This window comes from Lutjanus erythropterus, chromosome 8 (assembly GCF_056507025.1).
Source record: "Lutjanus erythropterus isolate fLutEry1 chromosome 8, fLutEry1.hap2, whole genome shotgun sequence".
Classification (NCBI taxonomy): domain Eukaryota; kingdom Metazoa; phylum Chordata; class Actinopteri; order Lutjaniformes; family Lutjanidae; genus Lutjanus; species Lutjanus erythropterus.
Window position 1 is genome coordinate 9,394,269 of NC_139324.1, and position 22,154 is coordinate 9,416,422.

Below are 22,154 nucleotides of genomic sequence, written 5' to 3' on the forward strand. Positions count from 1 at the left end.
TGAAATAAAATACAAGGAAAATCATCTGCTCTTTTTTTTGACTCGGTAGACATACTAAACCGGGGGTCGCAATTTGATGTTGTTCTCTTTTAAGGGATCAAAAACCAAAAGGATCAGGGGTCACTGTTATTTCACCTGGCTCCATAAAGCTCTGTTCATCTGGAAATGACAAAGCAGGATTCAGCAGGACAAAATAAAGGGATTAATAAAGGTACTCAATTAATCAATAAGAAAATACCATCAGTAAAGAGTCTGAGTATTTGAACATGAGAAAGTGTTGCACACAGACAAATGAAGAAAGGTATGAAATGGCAGAGAACAAAATAATGGAAAGGTGATAGGAAAGGGAATGTGAATGCATAGCAACATAACATTAATAATATCTGAATTTAGTTTTATTCGAATAAAAAAATTTTTTAAATGAACACAAAATAAATTAAAACTGCATTATTTGAAGAGTTTAGGGACTTTTATTTTGTATGGTTCACAGTGACATAGCAAGCTTTTTGTTTGTGTTTTTTGTTTTTTGTTTCTTTAATTTATTAATTCATTTTAGCAAAATAACAGTTTTCTTTGCTTCTCTTTCTTTTTTTTGTTTCATATTTTGAATTGAACAGTTGCTGGTTTCATGCCGCAATGAGTGCAACACGTTTTATTATGAAAGTCCGGACCGGAAGTGCGTTTTGTCTTTCTCTAGCTTGGTGGCAACATTAACGGTGTCGGGATTCAGTGTGGCAGCAGGGGAAATCAGGGAATCTGGGATATCTGGGAAAGGGGAGTCGGTGAAAACTGGGACTAAACCGGCAGATATCCCGACGAAGCCTTGACTCTTCCACCGCGGGGTTTTCCACGGGACACCTCTCCTCTGTCTTCCCGCTGGAGGCTGCGGTTTTTCCTCCCAGAAATCTCCCTGGATCCGCCACACAGTAAGTAGCCCAATTCCCCTTCACCCAAATGCATTTTATTCCTCCACATTCGCCCCGCTTTCTCTTCCCGTCGCTGTTTTATATTTGGAGCAAAACTCTTAGCGGTTAAAACCACGTTATGGATCTTTACGGTGTCGCAAACGGAGGGCGAAGCCTTTAATGAACATCCGCTGGAATAAAAGCCAATTAATCCCGTCAGTGGCTGCATGTGTACGCAGAGAAAGGAGAGGGGGTGGGGGTGACAGAGAAAACGACCAGTTCCATGGAAAAGAGGCTTTGAATCACTTTTGCTTGTTAGATGCATTTTAGTGGCGACTGCTTTATGGACATATGGTTCATTTCTGCCCGTTTGTGCCGTTATTCATTGTGCAGGTATGTATTTTCGGTGCTGTATAAAAGCCGCAGGGCCTGCAGAGCACACACTCCCAGCCGGCCTGGATGCGCAGGTTCGCCGGGGAGCAGCAGCCGGCTGACAGCGTCTTTCCAGCCGGAGTATCTGTATTGAGTGCTGCAGCTTGGAGGCCAAGCGTGCTGAGCTGACACAAGCAAGGCGTGGCATTCATATAGCATTACACAGCCATGGGCGTGTTCCCCCGCAGCTGCCTGCCACACAAGTTTAAACTGTCTGGTTTATCCTAAAGCACGTACTGCATTAATATGAACCTGTAAATATGACTTCATCAATGTGTTGTCTTTTTTTATTTATTTAATATTTTGTATTTAATAAGCAGGTCATAGTTTTGCCCGAAGCCTCATTTAAAAGTCATTTAAAATTCAGCATCATCAGACATGCAGGCCTGCCATCTGTCTGTCTGTCTGTCTGTGTGTGTCTGTCTGCTGGTAAACCTGTCTCACCATCTTGTCCTCCTGCTTTAGTACACTGTTTCACTGCCTGACTTCCTGAAGGTTAACCTGTCTAACTATCGTGTCTTCCTGCTAGTAACCTGTCTGTCTCTGTCTCTAAATGAGGAATTCTAACAGGGTCATTGGTGGAAATATTGTGATGAGCCTGCCACACTGAACATCAGGTTGTATTAGATTGCTTCAGGAATTAGTCCTAACATGGACACATTTATGTATAAAACTGAACATGTCTTAAAGGTAAAATTAGAGATGATGCTGTATAATCTTTTCACTGACATTTTTCATGCTTGGGACCATGTATGAAAGCAAGTGTCTGAATGTGGCGTAATCCTCTCAAGGGATGGTTATTGTTTCAAATGATCAACATTGGTGCCAATAAATGAACAACTACAGGCGTGAGACCTCCGCTGAACCATGGTCCAAACCAAACAGCCGAACCTTGGCAACGCAACAAAACAAAATGAGCTGCGGCAGCACATGGTGAGAGGAGTTTGCCATTTGGACCAATGACATTAAGAAGTCTCAGTTGGAATAAATTCACACAAATTTTGACACTTTTCAGTTAAGTTGTTCTCTATGAGGATGAGAGAGAGGAATTGAATTGACAACACAGCGACATCTGCAATTGGTTTCTCTACAAACCTATCAATTGCAAGTATAGGGAGATCCAGCTTAAAGGGATAGTCACCAAAAACTGTAAATGTAATGCTGACTGAAGGTCAGGTTTAGCTTCTGAAGTTTCACAGGAAAATAGTGTTGCAGAATCTCCCAAACAGTGGAAGTGAATGGTGACCAGTTTTCAAACATAAAAAAACAACTGGAAATGAAACCTAAAATGCCTCCATACTGCTTGTCTGGCATAATCCAAGTCAAAATCCTGACATGCCATTTGCACACTGTCACACCACACACACTCCCAGTTCAGACAGTGCGCATGTACATGTGAATGTGGCTCCAAGCTAAGGATCTACAGTGAAGATTCAGGCTAAAAACATGGTGTAAATAACATTTTTTTAGTTAACTTGGCACACTGGGGCTTGAGAAGACTGGGACTATGCCAGATGAACAGTATGGGGCATTTTATGTTTTTATTCTGTTGTTTTTGTACATTGGAAAACTGGTCACCATTCACTTGATGTTTGGGAGATTCTGCAATGCTGATCAGTGCAGAACAGGCACATTTCGATTTGTACCAAAGAAATGTTGAGGTTTTGTACCCATCGCTGATCCTTATTGATGGAAATGTATGTTGTTGATGAGACTTGTTTGCCTTTCCAATCAAGGTGGGCCGTGACCATGTGTCCCTGCCTTTTGTCTAAAGCAAACTGGGGTAGGCTTCGACCTCCTTGTTGCCTTAATTTGGGAAAACTATAGAATCGCACAGAAAATAGATGGTTAAAAGCCATGACCTGATCCCGATATGCAAGAGTGCATTAAAGCAATCACATTGATGTCCATCACAATGAACTGCATGATGATATCATGTGTGATTTTAAACAAAACCAATCATTTCCAATACTGTGTGTTAAAATGTTCAATACCTTATTTGAACCACCACTGATGGGACATTCTGTCTCAACATTGTAATCTGTAACCAGGCTCATCAGAGCTGAACTGTAATTATTCATGCTTGAGATGTCCCGACTCCATAGCACACTTCTGTGTAGCAAAGTGGGGCAGAATTCAGTACTTCCTGGTAGTGTTGAGGGTTAACTGGAGTATAAAAAATTCTGTTGCCCTATTTCAACTAAAGACAGCCTGAGCTTCACATCTGAGACCTGCAGGCTTTTGATTTCCTGATTCGGTATCCTTCACTGTTGATTTAGTGCTCGTTCCATTGTGTTTCTGCTCTGTACCTTCCAGTGATCCACCTAATGCCAATAAAGCAGTGTCTCCTTATCTTTTGGAATTTCTGTTGATTGTAGTCTAGTTGTTGTGTTGGGAAGTGAATCCTGATACAACTGAACCTGTTGAAGATGCTAATTAAAGGACCAGTCTGTAAAACTTTGTGCCATCTAGCAGTGAGGTTGCAGATTGCAGCCAACTGTATACTATGGGAATATACTGATACTACTTTTTTCAGACCAAGTACAAGTACTTACATTTGGGTACTTGCCAATACCGAGTACTGATACAAGTACTTAATAATGCCATTGCAGTTTTTACAATAACTTTAGAGGTGTTTTATTTTCATCAATGTTACTCGCTATCTAAATGTGAAAAAATGTTGTTACCTGCTGCTGCTGTAATCATAGCTACTGTACACATTACATTTTTTTGGGTTATTTGTAGGAAGTTACTTTACTATGACTTTTTGTTTTCCTCATTAAGCTGGGCTGTTTACAGTGTGCATGATATATTTCAGAATAATAATTACACATTATCATTATTATTATTATGTGCAACAGTTTTGTTTACTTTGCTGTGAACCCCAAAGAGTAAAGTTGGGTTAACTGTGCTGTTAGGCCATTTCGGTGAAGATTACCAGGCGAAGAAAGAAGATTATACAAAGAGAAGTTGTAGCAGCTTATTACCAATAAAAGAAGGTTGGAGACTGGTGGCAGCGGTGTTTGTTTTTCGTCTGCTGATAAATTAGTCGAGGCATTCAACAAATTTACACTTGCCGGGACTTATTGGACAGCAGCTGGCTGTGGTCTGTCGGTGCACTCTGTGCATTTATTGTAGTTTTACATGGACTTGTTGTAGAGGACAGCGATTAAGAAAAGCGGCTAAGCATCACTTCTAGAACTCTACATCATGTTGGATCTTTAGATGTTTGCTTGTGTTGAGTGGCTATTTTTTGTGACGTGGTATTGAGTGTGCAGTATCAGAATAGTTTTATAATTACGAGTATGTGATGACAATATCAGACCGATACCTGAAGCTGGTATTGGTATTGGTGCATCCCTAATATACTGCTTACCTCACCTTCCCCTTCCAAGTATTTAAGATAAACAATGGTGGTCACAAAAACATGAAATAAAAACATGAACCTATCTAGAGCCAGTGTTTAGTTTGTACATTGTGGGCTTCTGTAGAAACATGGTGATTCAACAGGACAGACTTTTAGAAGATTGCCTGCACAACCTGTAAAAATAAGGAGCTCATTCTCAGTCATTGGTTTCCAAGCTTTTTCTGGCAGGCCCCTATTCAGAAGCCAAAACAAAGGTTCACACACACCCCACCCCACATTATTTAATCAATCATTAACAATACTCGGGGAAGCAACTGATAAAGGATTCAAGTTGAATTTTAGTGAAATGAAGGTTAACATGACAGCATCAGTAAACTCCTGGTTGTGTACTTTCACAACAGAAATCATATTCATTCAGCTTTGTTGTACTCTGTATTTCTCCCCTGATCATCCATGCCCCTGACCAACAGTGTTTCCATGGCCCCCCAGTTAGGGAACCACTGTTCTAAGCTAATGAAAACATGATGGTTCTTATTTTCAGGTGATTACACACTAATGAAACCATACTTTTGAATATTATATTCCTGTCTTGCTAGCTCAACTAGGCTCTAAAGACAGTAATGTTAGTCTCTCCGCTTTACCTCAAAGCAAAATAATGATGGACAGATTGCCCTATATTTTGCTGTTGGTATTTGCGGCCCCTCAGGGTAATACAGTTCTTATCACCACAAGCAGCTTAGAGCAAGTTATGATTTCCTGTGTGTCACTTTACCCACTTTGCTCAGATTCTGAAAAATAAATCATTATTAGAGATGTTACATATTTAAAGAGCATTTTTACCTCACCTCACAAAAAAAAAGAAAAAAACAACATGAATAGTAGGGCTCAGATAATGTGCTTATCTCCTGATTCGATACTGCCACCATACTGGGCACTGCAAGTGTTGTGACATCATGATTTATTGCAATTTTTGTTTGCTTTTTCATCATACACTTCTAGAGACTGTATGTCATGAGTCATATTTCCAAAGCAATGCACATCTTATGTTGGTTGGTCTTTTTAAGATTTATTTCAGCAGGATCATTACTATACTGCATATAAAGGTTGTAAATAATATTCTTATAAGAAAATGTCTATATTTAGGATAGACAAACATAGGCAATTGAATTTGAATTCTGTTGTTTCAGGAATCAAAAAATAAATTGAAAAATCACTTAATGACTTGAAAGAATCACAATACTTAAGTGAATATATTTTCCCCCGCTCCCAAAGAACAGTGATTTACATTATACATTTTCAAAAATTAGTTTTTAAGTTTATAAATATTTGGCGGGCCGAGCAGAGCCTTGTTGTGGGACAAATTTGGCTCCACTTTTGGGCAGCTCTGCTGAACTAGATTTACTGTCAGTATTCATTTATTGGGCCTAAGGTGATGTGTTAAAATTTTCCAACTGACTATGGTCAGCCCATCCATTAGTGATTGGTGATCTTCGTCCCCCTCCCACCTCTGCTGGGAGATGTTCGCGAGTGGCAAATTCACTATGTTACATACAGTGAGTGCTCTCATGATGTCCAATAAACAGCATAAACTCAGAAAAGGCTCATGAAATTAAATATTCTCACACCAATTTTGCTTTTTGAAAAGAGAAACACAACTGTACACCTTCTGAATTCAACTTTCTCTCTTTTATCAAAATAAGACGAGCTTATTTGGCTCATTAACTCCTCATAAAACTCACTTCATTCAAACTTGACTTAAAACATGTAAAACTCACCTAAACCATCTTTGGTAGTCTGTCCACTGTTCCAACAGTCACCAACTCTGATTTTGGTCAAATTAAATCCTTAATTCTCCATGTGAGTGCAAAGAGTCTGACTCTGCAGGCTGTTTTCCTCCCACTCCTCACTCAGCTCAGAGCTTTCATGGTCTGGCTGAGTGGGTGTGTTCTGTGTCGCTGGATGAGAGCATGTCGCAGAGCAGTGGCTGTCACTCAGCAGACCATTACAGTAGCAAAATAAAATGACAAATATCGCCCCCAAAATTGGCCAAAAAAAACAACTGCCGATGGATTCTGCCCATTGTTGATGGGCATTATATTTGTCCAATTGCCCAACCCTACACTGAATATATGTACTGTGAATGTACTATGTTTTTAAAGTGATCTGTTGTTTTTTAGTTTGTGTGTTCCTGTCTACATGGGGGAGAATAGTGTACATCAACTGCACACTCAAAAAACAGTGCAAGTCAAGTCAATCATTGCAGAGGTCATCTCAGGGCACTCAAATAGAGCAGGTCTAGACCATATTCTTCATAATATTATTTATAGCGACACAATTGTGCAGCGGAGCAATCGCCAAGGAGACAGTGGCAAGGAAAAACTTCTTTTAACACAGGGAAACCTCAAGCGGAACCAGCGTCTATGGGTGCGCAGCCATCTGCTGGCAAGTTATCGTCAAGAATGCTTATATTGTTGAGCGTTTATATTGTTGAGCATTTTTGTCATTTTTCAGCATGAGCAACACAGTACATGACCACCAGCTAAGAGTAAGTATGTAGTATGCATTTAGTTCATGTCAATAGTCAATAGTTTTTTTTCTTTTTGTTCACTGACACCGTCAGGCCTTTTACATCCACTTTTACGGTGGGAATTAAGGATGTCATGATACCAGAAGTGTAATAGTCAATACCAGGATTATAATATTTGTGCCTGCCACAGATCACTGTCACCATGTCTGTAAAGTAATCCAAAAGTTGTCTTTGTTCTCGTCTTTTCCCCTTCATATTTTAACAGTTAATTTCAACAGAATAGTAGTACACATCTGTAGGACTATATAGCGTCTTTAGTCTGGTGTTCGGCTGCACTGCGTAGAAAAAGAACAGAATCAGGATTTAACTTTTGTCGTGCTTTAAGCAGCAATCAGCTGAGCTGTCAGAGCACACTGGATGTGTTAGTGTGTGCACTGCTGTGTGTGTGATTGAGAGGGAGACAGAGAGGCAAAGGAAGTTGGAAATAGGACTATTGCACACAGTCTTTCTGGAAGTCATCCATACTTACTCTAACTGCTGCTTTGTCACTTGACCTAATGAGTTTAAATAATCCACAACTGTGCTCAGTATCCTGCTCAGGGACACTTAAATACACCCGACTGGACTGTCAGCATTAAGAGACCATGTGTGTCTTGTGTACTTCCTCTGGCAGCTTTGCTGTCATCTTGTAAACATCAGTCTCCATGCATTGGTTACATCTGTATCAGCTGCTCTGGTGTCGTTTGTCAGAATCCTGTCACTGGTGGCTATAAGAGGTCAATGCAGGTCACCATCTGATGTTTTCTTTTCCCCCTGTCTGTCTTTCTGTGTCCTTCTCTTGCCAAGTGTATGGAAAAGTCATCCCTCCTTTTCTCAGGAAATTCCTCCTTGTCCCAGGGGCAAGACAGACAGAGAGGGTGTGCGGGAACAACAGAGCAGATCTGCTACAGAGGGACACTCCAAGCCTCTGCTTCTTATTTACTCCTTTTATTTTGTTATACTGTCTTAGCATAGTAAGCAGTTGTGAATAGGGATTGTTATGAAACTTTTACACATATATTACACATGTCCTGTAACTTTAATGGATGTGTCAATACAGTATGTGAGCTTACCAACTGTAACCGATAGTTCAATATCGTATTTTGCAAGTTGTTGCGTAGTATATAGTGTAATGCAGCACTACTGTACAGTAGACTAGAGTACATTCTATTTTGCTGTGTCAGTGCTACACATGCAGAGACAAATACACATCCATCGAATGGTATCAGGAGTGGAGCAAAAACTGGAGAGAGTGTGTGTGCAGTGATAAAGGCTGCGAGGCATTATGGGCAGATACACACAAGGCTTCATGTCTATTAACCTAATGACTAGTATGGCTTTTTTCAGCATGGAGATTCAATCACACTAACTGGCTAACTGAAATGCTCCATACTGTTTGTCTAGATTCAATGATTTTTTTGTCATTGCCTGTCAATACTTTCATGTTCACTGGGATTACCTGACCCTTCCTCATGATTCTCACAAACTCCTTCAACAAATGAATTATCAGCAGTCAAGATTTCTGTATATCCGTTTTTGTAATTAGGGTTCAACAGCACAATTAATCAAATATTAATCTCAGTCACACTTTTGGCTTCCCACAGTGAAATGAATATGAGCGTCTGCATTATTGTTGTTGAAAATACATACTCTGCAGTATATCAAATCAAGACAGGAAAATTAGAGTTAAATGTCTAAAGTAGAAGGCAAAGAGATGAAAAACAGACCCTCATCCATGTTTGGAACAGCCTGTGACAATTCACATTAATGTGTACGATGTGATCGGTTCAGATGGCTTGTATCGGTAAAAAGCTTACCATGAATGAGAAAAAAATCAATGAGCACTAGCATATCGATACATGTCATTAGGATGCCTGCCGCTGTAACTTTGCTTCGTTTTCTCTCCTCCCATGTCTGCCTGCATGCTTTCACTGGACACCTGCTGCCTCTCTTACACAAAACAAGCGCTCCCTCCTTCCTTTCCTGTCTCTTCTCTTCATTTCCTCAAAATAGACAGTGAAAGAAGTGATGTTGCACTGCGTCGCACCACCAAGCTTTCAGAATGCACAAGTGTGGAATAAGTTTGTGTCGAAAGAAAGAAAGAAACACTGCTGCAAATCATTTACGCAAAACATGTCTGATGGCAGAGAACAGAGTCTCATGACCCTAAAATACAACATGTTACTGGGAAAGCAGGTAACATGTAGTATCACTGTTCCTCCACACGCAACCCAATTTACACTTGAGATTCCTAATAAGTTCCCTTCTCTCAGTCTCTCCTGTTAGTGGATTCAGTAAAACTATCAGGATTTCTTCTTGGAACTAACAGTACCTTACATGTACAGCATTAATAGAATCAAAATGTAAAGATTCACACATGGCATCGTAATGTATTGTGTTGTGACAGGGATGAATCATATCGTACGGAATTGTTAGCCGTTTAAATATTTCTGAGATGCATCTCATTGTTGAACATGTATTGAAATCCGTATTGAATTGCATCAGTTAGTGAGATGCACACCCCGATTGCCAGTGTTACCTCTTTAAATCCACATCCTGGTTCAGCGTTGACATATGAATGTAGCACAACATGAAAGGGAAAGCAGTGCTCTTTTGGTTTAATTTTGGGTCAAAAATCTTGGTACATTTTTATTTTTTATTATTTTCTAGCAGCTGAAACTGAATATGGACAAGTCGTATTTTAATGCTCAGATTTGTACATCAGGAGGAGTGGAGCACAATATAGAATGAAAGCAGTGCTGTCCTTATATAAATTTCAAAGTATTTGTTGAAACTGTTGAACTGTTGCCTCTAAGGTGTAATGCAGCCACCCACCCTAGTCATGGCTGCGGCCTTATCAGACAACAGCCAGTCTCACCCAGCGCATATGCCCCAGTGGCCCATGCAACCCCGGATGCTTTTATCAGCAAAGTGGGACAGAAGACAGCTCATAAAACCAGTGTGATTTGGCAGCATTCTGATGTAGAAAATGGAAATTGGTTGAATGTAGGCTGTGACATAATAAAATGGTATATAACCACTCGAACTGAGCACCATGTGACCACATCCAGCACAGACATTAACCTGCAAGCAGAGGAACTGCTGCTGCTGCTGCTAGCAATGCTAATGTTAGCCACACTATGTGTCAGGCTGGTAGGCAGGTGGCATCAGCTCTAGGTAATTTTAAAAGAAAGCTCGTGTAGAAGCTTTACAAAATCCAAGGTGTTTAAATGTGTAATGAAGTCAAAATCCAATACAGACAAATTGAAAACTATTCCCTTGAAACATGTTAAGTTTAGCTGTGCAGTAATGAAGCATAAAAATTAAATATTAAAAGTCATGGTACAAAACACTCAAAGGTGAGAAAGCAGTAACTAAGCAATTAGCATTGTTTAAAGACATTTAAGGACATTTTAAGGTCACAGTATTATTTCACACCACACTTGCCTTGTGTATAGACTGAACTGACTGCTATGTCCGCTCTGTGTTTGTGTGCATGCGTGTGATAACAGTAAATGTTTTTTTCTGCTGTTTGTTGTTGAAAAGGCAACTGGCAGCTGAATGCAATGACTCAGCCTGTGTGTATGAGGGAGTCACACACACACACACACATAGCAGCAAGCACTGTTAATGGAGTATCCAGACGAGGAAACAGTACTCAGGTTTCCTCCATCTCCCCTTAGTTTACTGCTCCATGTCCATGGACAAAGAACAGAACAAAAAGGGCCTGGTGGTGTGTTCACTATATAGTATGTCAGAATGTTGTGTGTTTTCAAAAAATGAGTGAATGGTCATGTGATACTATCTCTATGATATGTGCAGCAGGAAATCCCTTACAAACCCCTCAGAGATCAGGGATGCCATTTAGAAAGCTTTCCTTGGTCCTTCGTAGTTCCAGTGACATGGTCAAAGAACAGGGAAATCTGGAAAACAAACTAAGTTCTGTTTTACTGGTGGGTGCAGTCATCACCATGACAAATCCAGTCATCTATTCATACAAGCAGCAGAAACTCGGGCTCAAATCAGATCGATCACATAAGTCACATAATAACACAAACAAGTTAGCTGATCGTGGCAGAGATGGACCATAAACTCCTAGCCTCAAGGTGAAATTCCTGTTTTTTGGAATTAGCAACAGTGCTTTGCTGTGCTAATCTGGTTTGTTTTGGTGGCAACTTGGTCGTACCCATGCTGTTTTTTGTAGTTGCAGCATTCCTCATTTGAACTTACAGGTAGCAGCAGTACTTTGCTTGTGCTAATCTGTTTTTTTTTTGTTTTTTTTTTAACGCCTTGATCATATGTGTGCTGTTTTTGTAGTCACAGCATTCCTTATTTGGATTGATTTTGTTTTTTGCAGTACTTCCACTTGAGTTGCTTTTTGTAACTTTTGTTGGTGAAGTTGTTGTTTCGCTCCCACTCCCAGCATACATTGTTTTTTAAGTGTTGTTCTTCATAATTGATGGCCGCCATTATGACGACTTCTCATTGTTGTGCCGCCTGTTTGCCCCTCATGTCTTGGCCTCGAGCACCTGAGGGAAGGCCTTTCAGAGGTCCCCTGCATGAACTACAGCTGCATGCCGGGCTATAAGACTGGCTGAGGTGGAACAGCTTTTGGGCGGTTTCCCCTCACCAGAAGGGCTAACTGAAGCTCACAGCCTGTCCCCAGCCCAACCTAGAATTTGGGGGAATATGGGGCAGATACGGTCTCTCGTGACACCGTCTCCCATGCCTTGGAGGCGGGCTCTCGTTTCTTGGCTCATAGTTCAGGGGGATGCTCAGAGGGTAGCTCCATGGGGGCCATCATTCGTATGCCTGTAGCTAGATGTGCCACAAGCCCAACCGGCTCCAGCGAGCACGTTTTTCAGGCACAGTTCGGCCCCCACCACATTCACTGTGCCTCCTTCAGAGGGTACCTGAAGAAGTTGCATGCATGTTGGAGAGATTCTAAAACCTCTCTCATGCAACGTCTGATGGCCGAACACTGGCAGCTAGAGATGCACCGATTCCAATTTTCTTGGCCAATTCCAATTTCTGATTTTTTTTTTTTTTAAGGGTCTGACCTGCTAATTCTGATTTTCACCGATTCCGATTTTCAGTCTTTCTAAGAAATATAATTGACAGCATTCGCAAACATTTTTGCAACTTTTCTTGTAAAACTAAATTGGATGTTCATAATAAAACACTGACTATTAAATAACGTCTATATTATCTCCAAAAGTGGTCCAGATTACAGCCAGGGCTTATTAAGATTAAATTAATATGATGTACTAGAGGGAATGTAATCTTGCAAAATTTCGTGTGATTTCATGTGTTCTCGTGTAGAAGCAGATGTAAACAAAATGGAGACATAACAGGAGGTGAGATTTTAACTTTCAGTGTGCTGTTGGCTAACATTAGCCTGAAGAACTAGAAAGCTTATGGCTGTTTGGTGACACTGTCAGCTCTTCTGTCTCGTTGTAGACTGTCTTTCTTCTCTTTATCCTGTTCTTGGAGTCTGTTGCTAACACTGACTTCATGCAAACATGTGTCTGAGTGTGTGCTGCTGTGATTAGCACTGTTGTGGGTGTGACATTAGGGCCAGTGTGTGCTGCGTGTATGACATGAACATCGTGCAGAGCATGTGTGTGAATTCAACAGGCACAGAATCAGATATGTGGTGCTGAATTCAAGTTTCTCTCTATCACTGAACTAATACAAGCTTAATTGGCTCATTAATGCCTCGAAAAACACACTTCATTTAAACTCAACAGAAAAACATGTAAAACTCACCAGTCTGTCCGATCTTCCAACAATCACCAACACTGGTTTGGTCAAAATAAATCCTCACTTTACCGCGTGGAAAGAGTTTAAAGAGTCTGACTCTGTAGGCTGTTTTCCTCTCACTCCTCACCCAGCTCAGTGCACTCGTGGTCAGCTGAGTGAGTGTGTACTGCGTCGCTGGATGAAAGCGCTGTGCAGAGCAGAGACTGTCACTCTGCAGACTGTTACATTAGCAAAATAAAATGACAGATATTGCCCTAAAAATCTGGCAAAAAAAAGCAATCGGCAATGGATTCAGCTCATCGTCAATAGATGATATAGTCGTCCAATCGCCTAACCCTACCTCATATAACCAAAAAGAAAATCTGAACAATCCCCTTAACAAAAGGGAGCGTGTAAGGAAGATTACAAATCTGACAGAATATTCAAAGCTGGTATCTTTTGATATCGTTTGATACTCAGTGCATTGGACACATATCAGTCAGTATAAAAAAAAAATTGATTCGATACCCAGTCTGATTTCTAACATTTAGTGGTAAGGATGTTCCGCTGCCTCTTGAGCTCTGTCTTTAATTACTTTCAGGTACAGAGATTGCAATATGATTCATGAGTAGTGGGAATAATCATTTTTGCATCACAGTTTTAAAACTTTTAATATTATGATGATGTGACATTTGTTGGGGTCTGTAGTAAACAAACATGTTTTCTTTCATCTGGAGAACAGATGTTGTAGGCCAGGGCATCTCTGCAGCTCTACATTATAATGGTGTTTTGTCACCCATTTTTCTTTTATTAAAAAATTGCATCTTCTGTGATTTGGTTACTGCACTTAGCCATACTGCAGTTTTGATAATATTCTAATTAATTGTTAAGCCCTATCCTCAGGTACAGAGTACAGTTGTTAAAAGCAAGCCAATTCTTAAAAAAAAATATTTTACAGTGCAATTGTTCTGCATTGAGAAAATATAGATTCTAATGTAAAAAAAATAATAATAAAAACCAAAAAAAAAAAGTCATGGCGTTACCTTGCTTTTTATACTTTAGTGTGTCAGTGTGGATCTATTTTGGCAGGAAGCTTTCTTTACAAATGCTTCTCATCGCTATATAAAAAAACCCACTAAAGTTCAATATAGTTTTCATCCAGCAGCAGCACTGTCTGTCTCTGTCTCTCTTTAATTCCAGGCAGATGTAGAGTTAGTCTGGCTGCTGTTGTGCTGTACCGCACAGTCTTCGTTCTTGGAAAATTTAATCTCATTTCTTCTTCTCTGTTTTTTTTTTTTTTTTTTTTCTATTCTTTTATTTTTCCCTTTCGTGTTTTTCCTCAGATGCATTACTCTGGCCAAGGCACTTTTTCACTCCCTCCCTCCCTCTCTCTCCTTGTCTCGCTTTGTTTTTCTGTGTCTATGTACCATGGCCCTCATGGAGATCCTGGGGCAGGCTGTGCAGCTGGGAATCAGGGCTGTCGTTTTGACTGTGTGGAAAGGAGGCTCACTCTTTTCCCCTCGTTTTAAAACGCATACTTTTCATTGACATTCTGCCTTAGAAGTGGAGGAAGAAGCAATCAAATCTTTTATTTAAGATCCAAATTTAAGAAACTTGTATTGTCTATCATTTTTGTTTATTTTTACATCAAAATCATTGTTGAACTTGTCACCTGTCAATTTGAACCATTGACCAATAGCATACTGACAGTACTTACCTTTGAATGGAGTACCAGAGAATCCAAAATGAATGAAGCGATTGAAGCTTATTATCTGTGTTGAAGCATACACTTTTAGTTTAACCTCCTCTGCTGGAGGTGACACAAAAGAAGCATGGTTTATAGACAACAATACAGGAGTTTGATGGTAGAAATACCTCTCTTCTTTCTGTCTCCTTAGTTCTCAGATAACTAATACTTGTCATGTAGTACACTTTGCACACTCTCTACTCACTTGCATAGTGCATGAATTTTGACAGAGTAGTCCTGTCTCAAATAGAGGACAGCCATGTGTCCTTAATGGAAATGCAGATTGCAGCTTCTTCTTTGTGAGCGAACTGAAGTTGGACGGAGCTGTGCTGCCACCTGCCAAAACATCTGCTGGTTTGTTTATTAATTTGTGTGCAATTTCACATCATCCAATGTGACAGTTATTTTCATTTCATTTGCTTTTGTTTGCCCGCTGTTTCTCAGGAGGTTAAAATATGCCATAATCTCTGCAGATGATGTGCCAGCCCATCTTGTGCAGGCTGACGGTGCACAAGATGTGTTGATTTATATTTGATTCGTGGTACCAAATCTTTACAAACTTAACCAAATAAACATAGGGCTCATCTGTGGTCTCACACACTATAGAACACTCGTATCTCAAAATAACTTCCTGGATTACCGCACTTTTTTGAATCCATACATTGTCACAGAAGTGCAGCTAATTATATCCTGAGCTCTGCCACATAGCCTTTAATGTGTGTGTCACTGGCATTTCATGAAGATGATGTTATTATAAAGTGTGTGTGTGGCAGTGTGTGTATATGTGTGAGAGGTTGAAGCAAAGTGAGAGTGTGTTTGGGGTTTGTTGGTTGCTTGGTCAGCCTGGATTGAAGTGACTGTTGACACAGTAAGTTGGAAGTGTGTGTGTTGGCTCAAAGAAGCTGTTGATAGTGTAAGCCTGTTTTTCATTGCTCATACTAAGAGTGTGTGTGTGTGTGTGTGCGTGTGTGTGTGTGTGTGTGTGTGTGTGTGTGTGTGTGTGTGTGTGTGTGTGTGTGTGTGTGTGTGTGTGTGTGTGTGTGTGTTAATATTATGGCTGCTATGGAGTATGCCTGGAACAGCTACTCATTTTCTGTGCTGGCTCTATCATACATTAAAATACACTCACACCAAACCACAGCTATGTCCTATATCCAGACAGCTCTCCAATAGAGATGGAAAGTATGTGAGCCATCTTTCTGCTGACTTTTGTCTTTGTCTTGTGAATCAAAACAGTGTGCATGTGGATTTAGACTGAAGCTCTGTGTGTGGAGAAAGAACGCTGCCAAGCTTCAAGATGGGATCAGCTGTAACAGAGGTCATGGTGCAGACTTACTCTGCTCATGGAACTACATCTGTATTGGCACTGTAGCCCGCTGAGATTTAGAAATTAATGTACATAATTGACTTCTTTTTGGGGGGAAATTGTACAAGAGTCTAGTGTGGTTGGCTTGTGACTGGAGAGAAGTCTGGAAAAATGAAGGATGGAAAATGAATGTTAAATATGCTCACCTACTTTAGCAATTACTGTGTAGGTGTAAGGAACAGTAAGGAACAGTTAGCTCTGCTCAAAAACTCAGCTCTGTTAAAAAAAGTGATTGAAGTACTGCATTCATACCCTGTTTAGCTGTTAAACGTATACATTTTCTTTTTCCTGTGGTAAACTGACCAAGTGTATAGGGCTGACGATGTGACTCCATATACAGATATTTCTAGCTGCTCCAATAAAGTGGGAGACAAAGTGGGCTGGTCCAGAATCAACGTGGGTCAACGACAATGCATCTCACTCAGTCAGGTTAACTCTTATTCTGGCTCTTATCCCACAGTCTGGCTGGTCTGGCAGGGTGACCGGTCTCGAGGTCCACTGCACTAACTGAGTCCCTGAGACCTTTCACACGTTAATGAGTTTAATTCTGTTATCTATCATGTAGATATACCTGCCGTATTTCACCATCCGAGCAGTGTTTGCTGAGATGCAAGCTGGCCAAACCTCAGTATTTTAGCATTAATGTTATACCATGTGTGGCTGCTAGCTTACTCTACATAAACACTTTCACAGGGTTCCTGTTTTAAAACACGGAGCCATTAGAACATCAGCTGGACACTTCTCAGCTGACTTAAGTCAAGTTAGTATTAGTTTATGTCAGCCAGATATACTCATGAAATCTGCTTGAGTCATTATTTTAGCCAACAAAATCCACTGTCGTCAACTAGAATTGAGAAAATGCTTTTGTTTATTTCTCTAAGGAATGAAAGACTTTGTGTTTCCACAAATACTCCCAGTTTTGATGTTAAATCTGCCACCATTATCATCGTAAACTGTACGCTTAGGAACAGTAACTAAAGAAGGTGGTGATGATGTCCTAACTAATGAAGGAGCCAGCTCCAACCTTTGTCTGTCTAGAAACAACAACAAAAAAGAAGCTAAATTGATAGAAAATAGAATAGAATTAAATTAAATAAATAGAATTAGAGGAGAATAACCTAATAATTGAATAAAACAAATAAAAATAGAATGTATTAGGGTTTTCCTCTGGTATAATTAGGCCCGACTGTAACCTGGAGCACTATCGGAGAAATTGTAAGCAGTTTATTATGACATCTAATTTAATTTTACATTAAAGAAAAGTTACAAAATGTTTGGTTTGAATCCGAATTGGCAGGTCAGACCCAAAAAAAATCTGAAATTGGCATAGGCCACGAAAATTGCCAAGGGTGCATCTTCAGTAAATAACATCTTTAATTCTGTTTATTGTGTATATATTATGTTAATTTCATTCCTAATTTAATTTATTCATTCTAGTGTCTTTGGGTTTTGGCCTTATGCATCACAACCCCTCTAATCCTTGTATATCACAACTGTCCAGCAGTTACTTGCAAATCAAGTAACTTTCTTTGACATAGCATTTCTTTGAGTGAGGTTACAGCTATGATTTTGCCTCAGCTGCATCCCATATCATAGATGGTGAAATCTCTCCATTATTGTTTTCTTTTATGAACATTGAATTTCATTGCTCATTTCAAGAAGGATGATTTGATTCATGTAGTTTAGGTTATAAATATGTGTTGAAATCTCCTCTTCGTACGCCTTCAGTATGACTCGTTATTATATCGGATATCTTCTTGAAAAAACAGAAGGCCCCTCCAGGAAGGTCTTAAATAGACTGAATTCAGTGCCGTCTTGTATTCTTCTAACCAGGATCAGTTTGCCCTTATTACTGCAGTTTCAGACATGCTGGCAGTGTGTATGTGCTGTGAATAATGTCTAATGTAGGGAAGCTTGTTGAATCCTCAGTTTGTGGTCATGTGAGTAAATGTGACTGGTTGCTGTGAATTTGTTCTTGTTTCTTTGCTAATGACAGTGATTTGGGATGTATGTGAAGTCTATTTGTGATGAACCATCCTGTCGTACTGCTAGGGGTGCAACGGAACGCAGATGTCCCATGTTACATACTGATTGCTCCCTACGGTTCTGCACACATGTGATCCAGGGACTACATGTAACCATCATAGTGTGAAGCACATTTTTACTGTTGCTGTTACTTTTGTATAAGTAATAATACCTGAAATGTCAATGCAGAGTTGCAGTGACAGACAGGACAGATGTTTTGTTGTACTCTGTAGTGCGTCTCTGTGAAGAGTGACTGATTGCCTTGAATGAAACCCTGACCTTGACTTTGGGCATTTTCACTGGTCTAACAATGCTGTTGTAATAGAAACAGATTATAAGATTGTGATATTTATTGAAACCTTGGTGATATCTGCTGTCTTAACTTCCACAAAGCTCCTCTCAGTTTACCGGAGCAGCTGTGTCTGTCTGTCTGTGACTCAGTGTGTCTGTGTTGATTGACTTTTACTCGAGACTTCTAACCACTCTGATAGTGCTGTGGATGGGACATTGAGCCAGACTACAGAGTAGTAATAGTGTATTATGCTGTGCAGTTTATTATTATCTATTATATGTACTATGTACATATAACAGTACTTGATAATTCAGTATAGTATTCAAGGCTTTTTGCCTTTATTCAGATAGGACAGCTGAAGATATGACAGGAAAGGGGGGTAGAGAGAGCGGATGACATGCAGCAAATGTGCTACAGGCGGGAATCGAATTATTATTAATGTAGTGTAATTTTTATTCTATATAAATATTTAAGTTTTAATATCATCATTTATTATCATTGTACTATTATATTAATATGTGATAACTACAGACAGAGACAGATCAAAGTCTAGTACATTTAAAAAATCTCCACAGTGTGGCGTCTCATATTACATTACTTTATTATTCCACTTGATGAAAATTACTATTACTGTACAGTGTAATTGCAGGAGGATAATACTGCAGACCTATGTGTAACATATATGGTGTGCCACTATTTGTTTCCATTGTTATCCTGCTATCCAACTTTTGGTACTAAGATAAGATAGATAATCCTTTATTAGTCCTGCAACTGGGAAATTTGCCAGTAGGGTTTATTCAGTAATTAGCATTTTAAAGTTCTGTTTGAGGAAAACAATTTCTTGGCCACAGACTCTGATGGGAACAGAACCAGAAGCACCGTCTGTGTGGGTTCATGAGATTTTGTAGACGAGGAAACATCGCTGCATTCAGCAATCATTATTTGGACCGAGCCCAATTCATGGAGTACTGTACGAGCAGGACACATTGTGGTATTTGTCCCGCTCCTCCTCCACTGCAGTTGGGTAGCAAGTGACAAATGCAGCAAAAAAAAAATACAGCAGCCATGCAATGCTCAGTGTAGAATAGACACCTACGCATGTGGACACAGTTCAAACAAAACACTAGCCTTAGAAAAAACACTTTGTTGGACACAGCCCCTAGCATATAGTCAGTTGTGCATTCATTCATGGATAAAAAGCAAATTCATGCCAGAACAGGTGAGGAGTGTGAGGAAACTCACACTTTAAGTCAACAGACTGATGCTGTTGATGTGTAAGAGGAGTTAGCTCAGTTTAAGTGCATGTGTTGGGGCACTTGAATTCAGTGACGTCAAGCTGGGACAATCTGAATTGAGGACTTGTTAGAACTGGAGCTGGTCTGGTGGTTTTTAGCTGAGTCAGTCTCAGTCGCTCATTCTCTGCTCTGTCATTATATTATTAGCTCTATAAGTCTATGTGTGGGTCATATCTATGTATGGGTATATGTGTCTGAGCAGGTTTTTCAGTAGTGAAGAGTTATTACTTGTCTGTTCCTCCTCATCTTGCTCTACTAGCAGAGCTTACAGGAGATCACATACTGAACATTGGTGTGTGTGTGTGTGTGTGTGTGTGTGTGTGTGTGTGTGTGTGTGTGTGTGTGTGTGTGACCTTTGTGGCTTAAAAGGGACAAAAAGTTTAGATAATGAATCCAACATTCATGCACAAATTCACAGTGATGTGAAAAATACACAAATACACCCACAGAACACGCTTTCTATCATTATTTGTCCACTCTTCCTGTTCCACTCTCATGTTGAAAAGGTTGTCGTGTACTGCAGATGTTGTTAGTGGCAGGAACCATTTCAAGTGAGGATAGACAAAGTATAAAGTTTCAGTTTTTTCATACTGTGACGCATTTAGTTTGGGTGTCACTGTGTGTCTGATGAAGAAAACTTCTACTCTTTAACTACAGTCAGGAGTTTAAATTGGTCTGTTTTGGAGATTTTTTTTGGTGTGGTTATTTAATGTCGGCAGTGTAATGGCTGTTTGAAACAAAATGTGAATACTTGAGTTGACCGTGTTGATTGAACAAAAAGACTATCCACTTACCCAGTAGGGATAATAATTCTGACTGTATGCAGTATGCAGTGTATCTCATTTGAATTTCGTTATTGCCAATAGGCAGACATGAGAGTGGCAGCATTCTTCTCCTCTAACTCTGCAAGAAAGTGAATAAGCCTAATCCAAAGACCTATTTTAGGTCCAGTTTGTAAGATTTATGGGGATTTATTGGCAGAATATGGTATAAATATTTTATAATATTCTGTCATATTAGTATATAGTCACCTGAAAATATGACTTGTTGTCTTTCGTTACCACAGAATGATATCTACAGCAGGCATGGAGGCTGCCATGTTGCACCACCACGTTTCTACGGTAGACCAGAACAGACAAACCAGACGCCAGCTCTAGATGCAGCCTTTGCATTTTTTCATGAGTCTTGTGGCCATGTGTCTCTCGCATGCTTGAACGGGGAGGGTGAGGCAAAGTGTGCTGTGGAGTTGGAAATGAACTGTAAAATTCACATATGCTCAAAAGGCACATAAGCAGCCGAATGCAGATCGTTGCGGTTCTCCAGCCTGGGTGTAGGATATGCACCTGTCTTATTCACCTTTCAGTAATCAATGAGAGGATGTACATTTAAATCAGACTTGTTAACAGGGACTGAGGGAGAACACCATTCACTTGAGCCTGTTTCAGTCATGCTAATTTGTTCAAGTATTTTCTAAACAATTAATCTAACAATTATTTTTTTGATTAATGTAACAATTAATTGACTGAAAATAAATATCAAAAACTTCTCATTATTTCAATATTTTTTCAGTAATAATCCTGAACAGACACATTAAGCACATTAGAATAATGATAATAGTGACCTTTTTTAAAGTTATGTTTTGTGCTTTTTGCCTTTATCAGACAGGACAGCTGAAGGCAGACAGGAGAGGGAGGGGATGACACGCAGCAAAGGGCTGCAGGCAGGAGTCGAAACAACGGCCACTGCAGAGGACTAAAAACCTCCGTACGTGGGGTGGACGCTCTATCAACTGAGCTACAGGACTGCTCTAATAGTGACTTATTTTAAATTTCCACCCAATTTTATTGATTCCATGTCAGATGCCTGATCAGAAAAATACTGGGCTTCAAATTCAAAATGAGCTGAGATGCCTGTTAATTTAAAAAGTAATCACTGTGTCAACCGTGTCCCTGAAATGAACAATCAGTATTTTGACCTTAAACTTATTTGGTTATGACATGGATTTATTTCATCACAGCATTAATATGGAGGTAAGATAATCGCTGGGAATTAGAGCTGCACAATTTGGTAAAAACGTCAGTCTTGAAAACAAGATTTTTAGGCCAGCTTATCTCTGCAGCGCTACAGCACCTCATTGAAATGCTGTTTCTCACATATTTTGCCTTTTTCAAAAGAAATTGCACTTTGGTTCTGGTTCCGCAATTTGGATATCGCACATGGTCATATTGTGATCAATTGTACAGCCCTACTGGCAATACAGTTTTTCATCAGTGTGGGGACAAATTATGGACTGTTTATAAAATAGGTTTGAGCCAGTTCTGGCTCATTCATGGCTGATAAAGTAAACAGGGCCACATAACACCACAGATGATGGTGTAAAGTTAACAGCAGGAGTATCAGCAATTTTGTAGAATCTA

At 39.8% G+C, this 22,154-nt stretch overlaps 1 protein-coding gene across 1 annotated transcript in view; it reads left to right on the forward strand.

The window, feature by feature from the left end:
- Nucleotides 1-611: 611 nt before the first annotated feature.
- The window catches only part of raph1a (Ras association (RalGDS/AF-6) and pleckstrin homology domains 1a), a 98,071-nt gene continuing 76,528 nt past the window's right edge, over nt 612-22,154 (forward strand). Inside the window, exon 1 of the mRNA XM_084724441.1 lies at nt 612-926. The gene's annotated coding sequence lies outside the window, so the exon portion shown is untranslated. The remainder of the gene's footprint in view (nt 927-22,154) is intronic.